The sequence below is a fragment of the Zingiber officinale genome, chromosome 2A (assembly GCF_018446385.1).
Source record: "Zingiber officinale cultivar Zhangliang chromosome 2A, Zo_v1.1, whole genome shotgun sequence".
Lineage (NCBI taxonomy): Eukaryota > Viridiplantae > Streptophyta > Magnoliopsida > Zingiberales > Zingiberaceae > Zingiber > Zingiber officinale.
The window spans coordinates 98,140,938-98,158,157 of NC_055988.1; the positions used below are offsets into that span (position 1 = coordinate 98,140,938).

Sequence of the window (17,220 nt, forward strand, 5' to 3'; positions counted from 1 at the left end):
TCACCACACGGTCAGGGCATTCCCCCTTGTTGTTGATGCTGCACGACCCTGTTATCACCACACGACCAGGGCCATTTCCCTTGGCATGGCTGTGTGGCCCTCATGGCTAGTGTCAACTTCCTTCATTTTGATTGCAGAATTGATTCCAAATTCGACTCCTGAAGATAAAAAATGCACAAGAGCAGATCTCTGAACAAAGAAGAGTAATTATGCTAAAAGTTAAGCAAGAAGCATGAAAGTGCATAGACAAAGCATGTATAAAATATAAGAATGTGCGTCAAAACATGCCAAACGTATAAAATCTACGCACATCACACCCCCAGACTTAAACTTTTGCTTATCCTCAAGCAAAATACCGCAATCAAGATTCATGTATTCAATAATGCATCATAATCCGTAATGCACTTTCCTAACTCTATCTACAAGTTTCATTAATAAGCATGATCAAAGAAATAACCCAAGTATGGCTTAAGCATAAATCTCTTGTGCATAGTGCAAATAAATGACCCAAACCCTTTAAGTTTCAAACTTTGTCCTAGTCAAGTCGTCATCCAATTGAGTTCCTAATGTTTCCGGTGATAGGCACTTACCTGCCACACACTTGGTTTATACTTCTCAATCAACCCAAGGTCTCAAAGGTGTGCTCGATATCAAGAGAACCATAACAGTCATTTCCCCAGTAACCTAACTTGGTCTCAAAGGGGTGACTTGTTAGTTTTCACTCACGACAACTATTGTTTATATCCCTTTTTTCAGCGTTTTTTTTTCATTCCACTTTTTTTCATTCACCTTTTTTTTCATTCATTAAGTGATTGCATTGTGCAACACTTAAACACATAAGTTCATAAGCACATAAGTTGAGATATTTTGATTTTTCCAAATGAGCTTACAAGATTTGAGCCTCATCCAATAACCAAAATGAAGTTTGAGAAGTCACCATGGAGACCAAGTACTAAACAAATATGATGAATCATAACTATTTCAATGATATCAACTATTCAAGCTCAAGTTATGTGAAGTGAAGGTAAGATCCTTAAGGTTAAGCCAAAACTCAAACTTATTTTCATATGATACTTAGCTCACAACATGCAACTTAAGATAGAGAAAAGAGGTACACTAAACATACTAGCATCATTCACAATATCATGAATCAAGATACAAACGTGCTAACAATTTGCTTTTGGACAAGTAAGCATAAAAGTGAGGATTGATGTTTCTTTAATAGGGATGCCACAAAACACTTTAAAAGATAGTCAAATGACTATCAAAAACAATCCAAACAAACATAACAAATGCAAGACAAGAACAAAAATGCAGAAAATTGAAAAATGTAAAAATTTTTAGGTTACAAATCACCCCTAGACTTAAACTTTTCATCGCCCTGATGAAATCAATATGGTGGTGGAGGTGGAAGTTCAGGGAACTCAGGAAGGGGAAATGGGAAAGCATTAATAAACCATTTTACTTCATCTCTAAAGAATTTATGATATTCAAACAATTTATTTAAATCATCCTGTAAAAATCTCATAAAACTTCGAAAATCTTCGTTAAATTCCATTCGAGCTCTATAAGAATTCATGATTCCAAAAATCTTGTCACACAATTCTCTCTCACTTTTAAAACACTCATTCAATTTTTTAAATTGTTTCTCTTCCATGCACTCTTTACTTGTAAGAAATTTGCTAGTCGAGTCTAAATTACTATGAATTTTGTCCAAAACAGAATGAAGTTCTTGAAAATTGAAATTATGAACATCACGACTAACCGAAGGAACATTTCTTGAGAATAAAGTTGACAATGGTTTAGATTGTTGAATTGCTAATATTAACCACTAATTATCCTTAACACGAACAGTAATGATATCATGATTGGGCAATCTTAAAGGGAAATTATTTTTAATAAGAAGACTATATCTATGTTCTTCACACCTTATCATTTTTATTGCTAAATATGAATTCAAGTCTAATCTATAAGATTCATCAATCACCTCTAACTCATTCAAATCACACCCTAACACTAAGGCTATTTGGGTTAACAACCCTCCTAAAACAGTCGGTGTGGTAGAATCTGATTTTCCCAATTTTACTAAATGTTTAAGAAAGAAATAACCAGAATTAATTGTAATATTTTTAACCATTGCCAATAAACAATACAAATCCATAAGTCTTACTAACCCTTCTTTGTCCTCTTGTCCAAATATAGTGTTTCTCATGACTAAATGAATATATCTAAAAATGGGATTAATAATATGAGGAGCTTTAGAATTATGAGGGTTAAAATGTGATTGTTCAGAAATTTGTTGCCAAAAGTGTGAATTTTCAAATTCAGGTAAAATGTACACACATCATTTTTAGGCAAATCATAGCAAATGTTAAAATCACTCAATGTCCATTCATAATCTTCATTTAATAAACAAAATTTTAACTTTCCCCCACCTTGTACATTGCCAACTGTTATAGAACTTAAAATTTCAAAAATAATTCTAGGATAAGTTGGGTATTTCATATTCATCAATCTACTCCAACCTATTCTTCCAAATAATCAATTTATATCATCTCTAAACCCTAATGTATCCAAAGTTATATCATCCAAAAATTTGGTACTCAAGAGAGAATGTTTACATAAAGTGGAATATCTAAGTCGTTCTTTGCTAGAAAAGACAATGCCAAAGTTATTAGAAATACCTTTGAAACAAGGGTCTCTTTCTTTTGTGGCAAGCATATTTTCTTTCCCTTTTCTTCTTGTCGATGAAATATCCTTTCCATTTGACATGGTAGAAGCTAGAAAGATTGAACCTTTGAAGGGAGAATGAGAGAAAAAGATTAGAAGAAGTAGTTTGAAACCCTAGGGAAAAGGAAGTGAGAAAGAAAAGAGAAGAGGAAGAGGGTGTGTGGCGGGGCCGTGTGACACACACACACCCCGTTCCCTAGTTCTTTAAAATTGGGTTGGGCTGTGCTTCACCCCTCACACGGTCGCGCCTAAATTTTTAGCACGACCGTGTTAATTTACACGGGTCACACATTCTCCTTCTCAGGTATACCTACACGGCCGTGCTGATTTGCACGGCCACAGCAATCTTCCTCTCGGTCTTGTTCACACGGTCATGTCTGGGACACGACCTCATCCTTCTTCTTCTCGAGTAATTCTGCACGGTCATGCTGAATGACACGAGCAGAGCAAATTCCTTATCTGAATTTTTACATGGCCATGTGTAGTACACGACCAAGCACATCTCCTCCTCTGGAATCATCACACGGCCGTGTGTGGAACACGACCGAACAGTTCTTCGTCTCGGGAACCCTTACACGGCTGTGTCTTATAGACAAGGCCAAAACATTCTCCTTCTCTGCAAGTCATACACGGTCGTGTATGACACATGACCGAGCTCTGTTTTGCTCAATATTGGATGATTTTACTCCTTCCCGACTTCTCCAATGCTTCCATGTCTATGAAGTTGTCATGGATGGACAGCTCATGGAAGCAAAATTACAACCTGAAAACAAAAGTAACAACAAATTTAAAAGTACTAACTAATGAAAATAAAACTTGAACTGAAAAATACTAAAGAACCCTTGGGTTACCTCCCAAGAAGCACTGGTTTAAGGTCATTAGATCGACTGATCTCCTTAGTCCTTTTCTCTTTTTCTTGCCCTAGGAGGGCAGATATATTTTTCATTCTTATCGGGAGGCCTCCTCCCAATATCACTTGCCGAATCATGTTCCTCATCCGGTGGCCTCCCATAAGGATGGAAGTTCCAATCCTCTAGTTTATAAGTGTCCACATCACTGCAAACACTCACCAAGAGAGAAGAGACATGGTTAGAAGAATTTGATAAATCATATTCCAACCTTTCCTAACTGATTACCAATGAAAGCTTATGGTTTTTAACATCAATGATTGCTCCAGCTATAGCAAGGAAGGGTCTTCCTACTATGATAGAAATTTTTGAATCTTCAACCATGTCAAGTACCACAAAATCTGTGGGAATTATATGTTGGAGTGTATACTGAAAGCCTAAGCTTTTGTAAACATTTATTTTGAATAAAGAATCACATTTGGTCAAATGATCTACTTTTGTTTGTAGTTGTTCAATTAATTTATATTGTAGATAACATAGTATGTGGTGTCACATGCAGAAGATGATGTTATCAGTACCTTATAAATTATAAACAGTAGTTCACGACCAAAATGGAAAGGAACAAACCATTGGAAGGTCGTAGTGTAATTAGGAATTATTTTATCTTAACTATATAATTACACTAGTACACTTAGAGTGTATTGAGTAGGACCATTAGAGGTAGTTTCTTTTATACTGACTTTATAAAGAAACAAAAACATCAGTTATTATGGAAGTGTGTGCTCTTAATCCTAATATAATAACAAGCACATGTATTTGATATTTATTTCTTTAATTTATCAAAGGGTGAGATTTAGTTCGATGAATCAATAAGCCCGATAAGTTGGGAAATGATATCACTTATAGTGTGTGTTGTTGATTATAGAAGGAAGCTGTGTCCTAGAGATACTAGGTTGATAATGTCCCCAAGAGGAGCTCATAAGGATTGTCATGATAAACCCTGCAGGTGGACTTAGTCCGACATGATGATAAGGTTGAGTGGTACTACTTTTGGACTAAGACATTAATTAAATGAGTTGTCAGTAACTCACTTAATTAGTGGACATTCGATATGTTAAACACAGGGAGACTAACACACTCATAATAAGAAGGAGCCTAAAAATGTAATTTGGGATTGGTGCGGTAGTTCAATAATAGTTCTCTAGTGGAATGAATTATTATTGATAAAATTAAGTTGTGTGTTCGGGGCGAACATGGGATGCTTAATTTTATCGGGAGACCAAAACCAATTCTTCCTCTCGGTCCCTATCGTAGCCTCTTATTTATAGAGTACTATACCCGCCTATACCTACCTTCATACTCATGATAAGGGGGCCGGCCAAGCTAGCTTGTGGTTCAAGCTAGGGCCGGCCAAGCCTTGATTCATGGGTGGCCGACCCTAGCTTGAACCCAAGCTTAGGTGGCCGCCCCCCATTAAATTAAAAAGAATTTTAATTTTTAATTTTTATTATATGGAAGATATAATTTATTAAAGAGAATTAAAATTAAAATATCTCTCTTAAAAGGATCTACAAAAGATTAAAGAAAGAGATTAGATCTCTTTCCTTATTTGTAGATTGGAAAGATATTTTATTTTTTCTCTTTGAAAATTATTCACATGTTGAAAAATTAAAATTATAGAAATTTCTTTTTATCAACCATGAAGGGATTTTAAAGGGAAATTTCCTTTTTTTTTTTAAATTTCCAAAGACAAATAAGGAAGTTTTAATTGTTGATTAAAAATTATCTTATTTGCTCTACATGAGGTGGCCGGCCACATACAATTAATTAGGAAATTTTATTTAATTTTTCTTAATTAATTGTTGTCAAGGAAAGTTAAGGAAATTTTATTATAAATAAATTTCCTTATTTGCCAAAGCCAAGGAATATAAAAGAAGGGGTTGGGGTGCCTTCATGGGTTACAACTTCTATTATCTTCTCCCTCTTTTCCTTGGTGTTGTGGCCGGCCATCCTCCCTCCCTCTCTTCCTCTTTGTGGTGGCCAAAACCTATCTCTTGCTTGGAGCTCTTGTGGTGGCCGGATACTACTTGGATAAGAAGAAGAAGAAGGAGAGAAAGCTTAGATCCCTTGGAGCTTGGTTGGTGTTATTCTTCATCCTTGGTGAAGCTTTTGTTTTGGCCGAACCTAGAAAGGAGGAGAAGAAGGTGCTTAGGTGGTTTCTCATCTTGGAAGATCGTTGCCCACACAACGTCCGAGGTTAGAAGAGGAATACGGTAGAAGATCAAGAGGTCTTTCTAAAAGGTATAACTAGTAATTTTTCTTTCCGTATCATACTAGTTATTTTTGGAAATAATACCAAATACAAGAGGCTTACGATTCTAGTATTTCAAATTTATTTTCGATGTAGTGTTCTTATGTTTTCTTCTTTTCCTTGTGATTTGATTATTCCTTTCGGTTAACCTAGAGTTATTTTAGGAAATTAAATATTAGCTTTCCTTAAAAGGTTTTGTCTAGTCGGTGGTGGTTGTTCCCATATCCAAGAAGGCCATGTGCCTCGCCACGTCAGTACTGGGAACCAATTATGGAAATTAATATTTAATGGAATTAATAACTTAGGTGATTTGGATCGAACGTGTTAAGTTCCGCAGGAGATCCAAGTCTAAACCTAAAAGAACAAATAGATTAAGTTTTGGATCAAACGTGTTAAGTTCCGCAGGCGATCCAAAATTTAATTTAAAAGAACACATGGTAGCTAGGAAAAGGTTCAGACCTTTGTACAAAATTTTTGTACAGTGGAACCTCTAGGTTTTCCGAGTAGCAACCAACAATTGGTATCAGAGCTAGGGTTTTGCCTCTGTGTATTTGGTATTAGTCTAATTATGCACATGTCATACATAATTTAGGCAGGATAATAGTAGGATGTGTTAACTTTGTGGATGCATGATCCAACTATTATGGCTTATAGTTTTATGTGTGTGATTGGACCGTTGGACATGTCAAGGGCATTTATATGTATGTGCATGATTGTATTATAAAAATATAGCAGGAGCTGTATTTAGTTTTATTAGGATTTTATTTTTGATCTAGATACATGTACATTCCTTTTATGGAATATAGGATCAAAAATGTAAAATTCTATTTATGTCGCGGATCGAATCTTGCAAAGCGTGGAACCTTCTAAGGACCAGAGGCGCAGCGGAACTAGGAGAAAGATGGATGCGACAGCTAGACCCGGTGGCGGTGGCCAAATATGGCAGCAGCTTGGTATGACAACACACGGAGGACAACTATAGATAAAAACAATAATAGTTGAAAATTAGATTTTCTATTTATTGCTTTTATATTATGTTGTGTGTGCATGTTAGTATACATGTTTAGTAGGCTAGCATAGTTAAAATTCCTCATTTATAAATAACTAAGTGGGAGAGGGATTTTTAAGTAAATCCCATGGTCTCTATTACTGTTTTGTAAGTAATACAAACAAGCTTGCGCGTTGGCTCTGAGTGCCTTCCTCCATATCGGATGAGCTTGTTTGTGGATCACTAGAACAGACTTCCATTTTGGATGACTAAAGGAAGTTAATTAAGAGCGTGTGATCTTCCCCATCAGAAGGGACACAATCTTATTAATGGACTTAGTGTCAAGTAATGGTACACATTTAGGCACATCTAATAGTATACTCCCTATCGGAGTCACTGCTATTATTTGTGTGACCAAAGGATGCCAACTATTAATTTTATTTGTCAAAAAGTTAGGTTGACAAGATAATAAAATTAATGGGTTTAAACCCTCCTTTTACAAATGTTGAAATTGTATACGTCCACACTATCGTGGCATACAAAATTCACGGTGTTTTGAGGTGTTGGTCAATTTAAAATAGTATTGTTTGAGGAATCAATATTATTCTAAATTTAGAGTTCTGACCAAAAGTTATTTATGATTCTTAGGATGACTTTCAACCCACTGTCCATCATACTTCAACAGAATAGACTTACTGGTCCTAATTACATAGATTGGAAAAGGAACCTGGACATTGTTCTTACTGCTGAAAGCTATAAATTTGTACTGACTGAGCATTGCCCTGAAGCACCCACTGGTGAATCTACCCAAGAGGAGATTGAATATCATAGGAAATGGGTAAAAGCAGATAAGATGGCGCGGTGTTACATTTTGGCTTCAATGTCAAATGTATTGCAACATCAGCATCAAGATTTACCAACAACTTATGATATTATGAACAATCTCAAGGAACTCTTTGGTCATCAGGATAGGGCTTCTAGGCAAGAAGTCATGAAAATAATGACAACCACCATGCAAGAGGGTACTCTGTGAGGAATCATATCCTAAAGATGATGGCTTATCCGAACGAGATACAGATCCTTGGAGGAGAAATTGATGGGAAACCCGGATCGATATGATCCTCAAACGCTACCTAGAAGTTTTGAGCGGTTCACGAACTATAATATGAATAAGAGGATATATTCATTAGCGGAACTACTGACAGAACTTCAAGCAGCAGAAGGATTATTTCGTCACAATTCTCAAATTCACTATGCTGAAAATGGTTCTACTTCTAAACCGAGAGGAAAGAAGAAGAAGAAACAAGTTAGCTCAGCAAAGAAAGTGAATAAATCTCAGAGTACAGGATCTAAAGCTGGAGTGAAGAAGCCGAAGGGCAAGTGCTTCATCTGCAAGCAGTCAGGACATTGGAAGGAGGACTGTCCTCGTAGGAACAAAAACAAAGGTATATCTCATGCTCTAGTTGTTGAAACATGTTTAGCGGTGTTATCTACCAGCACCTAGTGTGTAGATACGGGAGCCACTGATCATGTCTGCAATTCCTTGCAGGGGTTCCAGGAAACCCGACGACTATCTGAAGGAGAGATTACCGTCTACATGGGCAATGCTACTAAGGTGGCAGCTGTTGCAGTGGGAGACGTCTACTTATCTTTTAGTAGAAATAGAAATTTGGTTTTAAGAAATTGTCTTTATGTACCCAGTTTTAGAAAGAATTTAATTTCAGTTTCTAAACTGTTTTTAAATGGATATTCAGTTTCCTTTAGTAACGATGTAGTTATTAAGAGAAATAAAGTGATTATCTGTTTTGGTACATTAGTTGGCAATTTATATACTTTAAATCCAATTTCTCCCACAAAGCAAAACATGAAAATTTATAACTCATCTTTTAACTCTAATAAGAGAAAAGAACCTTTGGAAATGAACCAAGCATATCTTTGGCATCTAAGGCTTGGTTATATTAACTTAAGTAGGATTCAGAGGCTTATAGCCGATGGACTTTTGGGTTCATTAGAGTTGGAAAATTTTCCAACTTGTGAATCTTGCTTGGAAGGTAAAATGACCAAGAGGCCTTTCAAGGCCAAGGGGTATAGAGCCAAAGAAGTGTTAGAATTAGTTCATTCTGATTTGTGTGGTCCTATGTCTGTCCAGGCAAGAGGAGGTTTTGAATATTTTGTCTCTTTTATAGATGATTATTCAAGATACGGATACATTTACCTAATGCGCCGCAAGTCTGAGTGCTTTGATAAGTTCAAAGAATACAAGGCTGATGTGGAGAAACGACTAGGTAAAATTATCAAGACACTATGATCTGATCGTGGTGGCGAATACCTCTTAGGAGAGTTTAGGAATTACTTATCAGAGGTCGGGATTCAATCTCAATTGTCTGCACCTGCACACGCAGAATGGTGTAGCAGAACAAAGGAATAGGACTCTTATGGAGATGGTTAGATCGATGATGAGTTATTCAGAATTACCAAATTCATTTTGGGGATATGCTCTGGAAACAGCAGTATATGTTCTGAACTTAGTACCTTCTAAATCAGTTTCTTCTACTCCCATAGAATTGTGGAATGGGCGAAAACCCAGTCTAAGACATATTTGGATTTGGGGTAGTCCAGCACATGTGCTGAAACCAGATGCTGATAAGTTAGAATCTCGTACAGAAGTTCGCGTGTTTGTGGGATATCCCAGAGGAACGAAAGGTGGTTTATTTTATAGTCCTAAAGACCAGAAGGTCATTGTTAGCACCAATGCCCAGTTTTTAGAAGAAGACTATATAATGGATCACAAGCCCAGTAGCAAAGTTGTTTTAGAAGAACTTAGAGAGGACACGTCTACCTTAGTACCAACAGTACAAGATGAAGTACCACAAGAGACTGCAACACGTGTTACACATGATACACAACCACAGACAGTGCCTCGTCGTAGTGGGAGGGTTGTAAGACAGCCTGATAGATTCATGTTTTTGGGAGAGTCTTCAGACTTGGTCCCTGATAAACATGAACCTGATCCCCGAACATATGACGAAGCACTCCAAGATATAGATGCAGCATCTTGGCAAAAGGCGATGAATTCTGAAATAGAGTCTATGTACTTTAATAAGGTCTGGGAGCTTGTAGAACCACTTGATGGTGTAAAAGCCGTCGGATGCAAGTGGATCTACAAAAGGAAAAGAGAGACAGACTGGAGGGTAGAAACCTTCAAAGCTAGGCTTGTTGTAAAAGGGTACACTCAGAAAGAGGGAATCAATTATGAGGAAACTTTTTCACCAGTAGCCATGCTTAAGTATATCCGGATACTCTTATCCATTGCTGCTCATATGGATTATGAGATTTGGCAAATGGATGTCAAGACAGCTTTCCTAAATGGAAGTCTTGAAGAGAACATCCATATGAAGCAACCAGAAGGGTTCATTGAAAAAGGCAAAGAGCATCTAGTGTGCAAGCTCAATCGGTCCATTTATGGACTGAAGCAAGCTTCTAGGTCTTGAAACATCCGGTTTAATGAAGTAATCCAGTCATATGGATTTATTCAGTGTCCGGATGAGTCTTGTGTATACAAGAAGTGTAACGGAAACGTGGTGGTATTTCTTATACTATATGTAGATGATATTTTGTTAATTGGCAACAATGTCAAGGTATTATCAGACGTAAGGGTATGGTTGTCCAAACAATTTGATATGAAGGACTTAGGAGATTGTGCACACATTCTTGGGATCAAAGTTATAAGGGATCGCAAGAAAAGAATGTTGTGTTTGTCCCAAGCTTCATATATAGATACAGTCCTTGCTCATTTTGGCATGCAGGATTCCAAGAAAGGATTCTTACCATTTAGGCATGGAGTAGCTCTATCTAAAGAGATGTCTCCGAAGACATCAAAGGAGATAGAGGACATGAAAGTAGTTCCTTATGCTTCGGCTGTAGGAAGCCTAATGTATGCAATGCTATGTACGAGACCTGATATCTGTTTTGCCATGGGCATGGTTAGCAGATATCAGAGTAACCCTGGATAAGGACATTAGACTGCGGTAAAGCATATATTAAAGTACCTGAGAAGGACTAGAGATTATATGCTAGTTTACCAAGCAGACGATTTGCTCCCTGTGGGTTACACGGATTCAGATTTCCAATCAGATAGGGACAACAGTAAGTCTACATTAGGCTATGTGTTTACTTTAGGAGGTGGAGCCATTTCATGGAGGAGTGTTAAGCAGAAATGCGTTTCGGACTCAACCATGGAAGCTGAGTATGTAGCAGCCTCTGAGGCAGCTAAAGAAGCAGTAAGGCTCAGGAACTTTCTAATGGACTTAGATGTGATTCCTGGTTTGCCCAAAATCATCACAATTTATTGTGATAATAGCGGTGCAGTTGCAAACTCAAAGGAACCACGAGCTCATAAGGCAAGTAAACATATAGAGCACAAGTACCACCTGATACGAGATATCGTGAAGCGAGGAGAAGTTGTCATCGCCAAGATTGCATCAGCGGATAACCTGGCAGATCCTTTCACTAAGGCCCTTCCAGCGAAAGCTTTCGATCGGCATGTGGAGGGAATGTGAATCAGATGTATGGTAGAAGATATGGCAGCTTAGTCATTAGTATAAGTGGGAGATTGTTGGAGTGTATACTGAAAGCCTAAGCTTTTGTAAACATTTATTTTGAATAAAGAATCACATTTGGTCAAATGATCTACTTTTATTTGTAGTTGTTCAATTAATTTATATTGTAGATAACATAGTATGTGGTGTCACATGCAGAAGATGATGTTATCAGTACCTTATAAATTATAAACAGTAGCTCACGACCAAAATGGAAAGGAACAAACCATTGGAAGGTCGTAGTGTAATTAGGAATTAATTTATCTTAACTATATAATTACACTAGTACACTTAGAGTGTATTGAGTAGGACCATTAGAGGTAGTTTCTTTTATACTGACTTTATAAAGAAACAAAGACCTCAGTTATTATGGAAGTGTGTGCTCTTAATCCTAATATAATAACAAGCACATGTATTTGATATTTATTTCTTTAATTTATCAAAGGGTGAGATTTAGTTCGATGAATCAATAAGCCCGATAAGTTGGGAAATGATATCACTTATAGTGTGTGTTGTTGATTATAGAAGGAAGCTGTGTCCTAGAGATACTAGGTTGATAATGTCCCCAAGAGGAGCTCATAAGGATTGTCATGATAAACCCTGCAGGTGGACTTAGTCCGACATGATGATAAGGTTGAGTGGTACTACTCTTGGACTAAGACATTAATTAAATGAGTTGTCAGTAACTCACTTAATTAGTGGACATTCGATATCTTAAACACAGGGAGATTAACACACTCATAATAAGAAGGATCCCAAAAATGTAATTTGGGATTGGTGTGGTAGTTCAATAATAGTTCTCTAGTGGAATGAATTATTATTGATAAAATTAAGTTGAGTGTTCGGGGCGAACACGGGATGCTTAATTTTATCGGGAGACCAAAACCAATTCCTCCTCTCGGTCCCTATCGTAGCCTCTTATTTATAGAGTACTATACCCACCTATACCTACCTTCATACCTATGATAAGGGGGCCGACCAAGCTAGCTTGTGGTTCAAGCTAGGGCCGGCCAAGCCTTGATTCATAGGTGGCCGACCCTAGCTTGAACCCAAGCTTAGGTGGCCGACCCCCATTAAATTAAAAAGAATTTTAATTTTTAATTTTTATTATATGGAAGATATAATTTATTAAAGAGAATTAAAATTAAAATATCTCTCTTAAAAGGATCTACAAAAGATTAAAGAAAGAGATTAGATCTCTTTCTTTATTTGTAGATTGGAAAGATATTTTATTTTTTCTCTTTGAAAATTATTCACATGTTGAAAAATTAAAATTATAGAAATTTCTTTTTATCAACAATGAAGAGATTTTAAAGGGAAATTTTCTTTTTTTTAAAATTTCCAAAGACAAATAAGGAAGTTTTAATTGTTGATTAAAAATTATCTTATTTACTCTACATGAGGTGACCGACCACATACAATTAATTAGAAAATTTTATTTAATTTTTCTTAATTAATTGTTGTCAAGGAAAGTTAAGGAAATTTTATTATAAATAAATTTCCTTATTTGCCAAAGCCAAGGAATATAAAAGAAGGGGTTGGGGTGCCTTCATGGGTTACAACTTCTATTATCTTCTCCCTCTTTTCCTTGGTGTTGTGGCCGGCCATCCTCCCTCCCTCTCTTCCTCTTTGTGGTGGCCGAAACCTATCTCTTGCTTGGAGCTCTTGTGGTGGACGGATACTACTTGCAGAAGAAGAAGAAGAAGGAGAGAAAGCTTGGATCCCTTGGAGCTTGGTTGGTGTTATTCTTCATCCTTGGTGAAGCTTTTGTTTTGGCCGAACCTAGCAAGGAGGAGAAGAAGGTGCTTAGGTGGTTTCTCATCTTGGTAGATCGTTGCCCACACAACGTCCGAGGTTAGAAGAGGAATACGGTAGAAGATCAAGAGGTCTTTCTAAAAGGTATAACTAGTAATTTTTCTTTCCGCATCATACTAGTTATTTTTGGAAATAATACCAAATACAAGAGGCTTACGATTCTAGTATTTCGAATTTATTTTCAATGTAGTGTTCTTATGTTTTCTTCTTTTCCTAGTGATTTGATTGTTCCTTTCGGTTAACCTAGAGTTATTTTAGGAAATTAAATATTAGCTTTCCTTAAAAGGTTTTGTCTAGTCGGTGGTGGTTGTTCCCATATCCAAGAAGGCCATGTGCCTCGCCACGTCAGTACTGGGAACCAATTATGGAAATTAATATTTAATGGAATTAATAACTTAGGTGATTTGGATCAAACGTGTTAAGTTCCGCAGGAGATCCAAGTCTAAACCTAAAAGAACAAATAGATTAAGTTTTGGATCAAACGTGTTAAGTTCCGCAGGCGATCCAAAATTTAATTTAAAAGAACACATTGTAGCTAGGAAAAGGTTCAGACCTTTGTACAAAATTTTTGTACAGTGGAACCTCTAGGTTTTCCGAGTAGCAACCATCATTATATTCCCACCAACCTCTACCGACACATCTTCAATAATGCCCATAGGATATCTGTAGGAATGGTCAGCTAATTGTAGTACCATGGTAGTAAGTTTAAAGTTTTTGAGATCTAATTTATTATAGATTGAATATGGAATGAGGCTAACACTTGCCCCCAATCATAAAAAGCTTTTTCTATAAATTCAGATCCTATATTACAAGGAATATAAAAGCTTCCTGGATCTTTAAGTTTTAGGGAAGTGTTCTTTTCAAACAAAGCGCTACATTCCTCAGTAAGTGCTATGGTCTCAATATCTCCTCTTCTTCTTTTGTTTGACATGATGTCCTTCAGAAATTTGGCAAACTTTGGTAACTTTTTCTAAAAATCTGCCAAACTCTTCATCCTTCTTTAACATATCTAATCTTTGAGGGAAAGTGACTACTTAACTTTGAGGGTTAAGTGGAAGAGCCTCTTCAACCTTAATGGTACTCTTCTCTTTATCTTGAATCTGATTTGGTTCACATGCTGGAGGAGAGAGTTCTTCTTCAGTTTTCATCCCTTGTGGAGCAGTCACTTGAGGATCACCCAAGGTCTGTCCGCTCCTATGCTCAATTCTATTGCAGTGCTCTATTGGGTTAACATCAGGTTTTCCTGGAAATTATCCTGGTGCTCTTGAAGATGATGAAGCTGATTGGGTAATTTGGTTATCTTGAATCTTTTGATGCTTGTCGGAATTATCCATGCTCTGAGATGGCTTCAAAATATCTTGCTTCATTTCATTTTGATTGGAGATAATTTCCTCAAGCATCTACTCAATTTTAGAAAATTGAAAGCCCTGAGAAGATTGTTGTTATTGCTAAAAATTTTGTTGCCCGGATTGGAAATTTGGTCTGCCTCCCATGGATGGTCCTTGTTCTTGATTATTTCTGTAGGAAAAAATTTGGATGATTCTTCCACCCAGGGTTATATGTGTTGGAATAGGGATTGTTCTGTCTCTGATTAAAACCCATGATAACATCACATTGCTCTAATTAATTTATTTGTGCAAATATTGTTGGTGCCGGAAGCATCCGACGATCAAACCCATGTTTTGATAATGGCAAAGGATTCAAAGTTAAGTTGGTTTATAATCTAACAGTTTCAATGAGCTTGCAGGAAAGTCCTAAGTGTGCTTAGGCAAAAGTCCTAACTGCAGTTAGGCAGGTGGAAAACCCTAGGGGGTGGTAACCCTAGGTCATAGGGGGTGGTAACCCTATGCAGAAATTCTTGGCGGGTCGAGGGCTTCAGGCAAAAGTCCTAGGGGGTGGTAACCCTAGGTGAAAAGTCCTGGTGTCGCGAACTAGGTGGAAGATTGGACGGGCCGGGGAGCGGGCGTCCAGCAGAAAGTCTGGAAGCATCGAGCGCCGAGCAAAAGTCCATTCGATCTGGAGGATCGTGCTGGCAACAGGTAAATCTCCTGAGAGGAGTAGGTGAGGACACGTTCCCCACAGAGGGAACAGTAGGCGTCGGGTCAACCTAGGGTTTCCAGTTGGAAATCCGAAGTCAGACCCGGATAGTCCAGAGACTGTCAAACACCTTTCTTATCATATCTATGTGTGCTAACCTTGTCTTGCAGGGTATATGTGTATTTTATGGACTAACACGTTGTGCAGGGACAAAAGAGCACACTTGGCCTCGGATGAACAGTGTCTGAGGCACCTCCATGGAGCTTGGAGGCGCCTCGGGTGCAATCCATAAGAAGTCAGCACAGCAGAGCTGGAGGCGCCTTGGATGAGTCTGAAGGCGCCTTGGACCAGAGCTTGGAGGTGCCTTGGAGTGGCTTGAAGGCGCCTTCAAGTGGATGAGGTGCGACCGGATCAGTGCTGATCCACGCGGCTAACTCGGCGGGTTATAGGCGCCTCGGATGGGCTTTAAGGCGCCTTCAGCAATGTATAAAAGGAGGTCTCGAGCAGCAGTCTAGAATATCACCTTCCAAGCAATCCTTATGCAACCAGCTGCTGAGAGAAGTTCCGACGAAGCTACAACTTAACACCGACTACCCGGAGCTCAGAAACAGCCATTTCTATTGTCGTTGGTATATTTAATTATTGTGAATTGTACTTGAAATTTGTAATCCTTTTCGAAATTATAGTTGTTGCCCAACGTAAATGCTCAATGAGTGTGGGCCTTGGAGTAGGAGTCACCACAGGCTCCGAACCAAGTAAATACCTTGTGTTTGCGTTGTGTTCTTTTTTATTTCCGCTGCTTTACTCGATTAGTGTTTTACGAATCGAACGAAATAGCCACGAGCGCTATTCACCCCCCTCTAGTGCTTCTCGATCCAACAGATATAGCTCATAAAGGACATGAGTTTGGAGAATGTTCAGAACTTCCACAAGTTTCACAAGCACATACTAGGGCATTTACGGTGTTAGAATTTGTTCCCATATTCTCTAGCTTTTTAGTAAGAGCATCCAGCTTTGCAGTCATTAAGGTAATTGCATCTACATCAAATTTTCCTGATGCTTTTGTTGGGTTTGTATAAGAATAGCCTCCACTTCTTTCAGTTGCCCATTGATGATGATTCTGTGCTACACTTTCAATGATTTCTTCGACCTCATCTAAACTCTTGTTCATAAGTGCCCCTCCAGTTATGGAATCAAGGGACACCTTAGTATGATAATTGATGTCATTATAAAATATGTGTAACACCAACCATTTCTCCAATCCATGATGTGGGCATTGTCTGAGCATACTATGTATTTATCCTATGCTTCAAATAAAGATTCCGAATCTGATTGTCTAAAGCTTGCAATAAGATTTCTCATATGAGTAGTCTTACTTGGAGGATAGAATTTATCTAAGAATTATTGCTCACATTGTTCCCAAGTGGTAATGCTATTAGGAGGTAAAGAATTCAACCATTGTTTAGCTCTATCTCGTAAAGAAAACCCAAACAATAATAGTCTCACTGCTTCTGAAGGAACACCATTCATTTTCATGGTACCGCAGATTTCATAAAAGACTTCTAAATGTTGATTAGGATCTTCATGCGGTCCACCTCCAAACTGATTTTGTTGAACCATATTGATTATTGCAGGCTTGATCTCAAAATTATTTGCTTCAACAGAAGGTCTTGTAATACTTGAACGGAACCCTCTGACATAAGGTGCTGCATAATCCTTAAGTGGTCTATTCACCATATTTGAATGTTCTTGTTCTTCTTGATGTCTTTGCAAGATTTTCCTTCTATGAAATGTTCTATCAATTTCGAGATCAAGAGGAAGTAATTCTCTTGCAAAGTTAGATCTTCGCATACAAGAACAAGATTAAAGAATTTGATTCACAAAAAATAAAGA

The 17,220-nt window shown here is 37.6% G+C and overlaps 1 non-coding gene across 1 annotated transcript; it reads left to right on the forward strand.

Annotated features, from left to right (window-relative positions):
- The first annotated feature begins 16,586 nt into the window (after positions 1-16,586).
- On the forward strand, positions 16,587-16,692 carry LOC122044685. The gene has a single exon (XR_006129706.1). It is a non-coding gene; the product is annotated as a small nucleolar RNA R71 (small nucleolar RNA).
- The last annotated feature ends 528 nt before the right edge of the window (positions 16,693-17,220 follow it).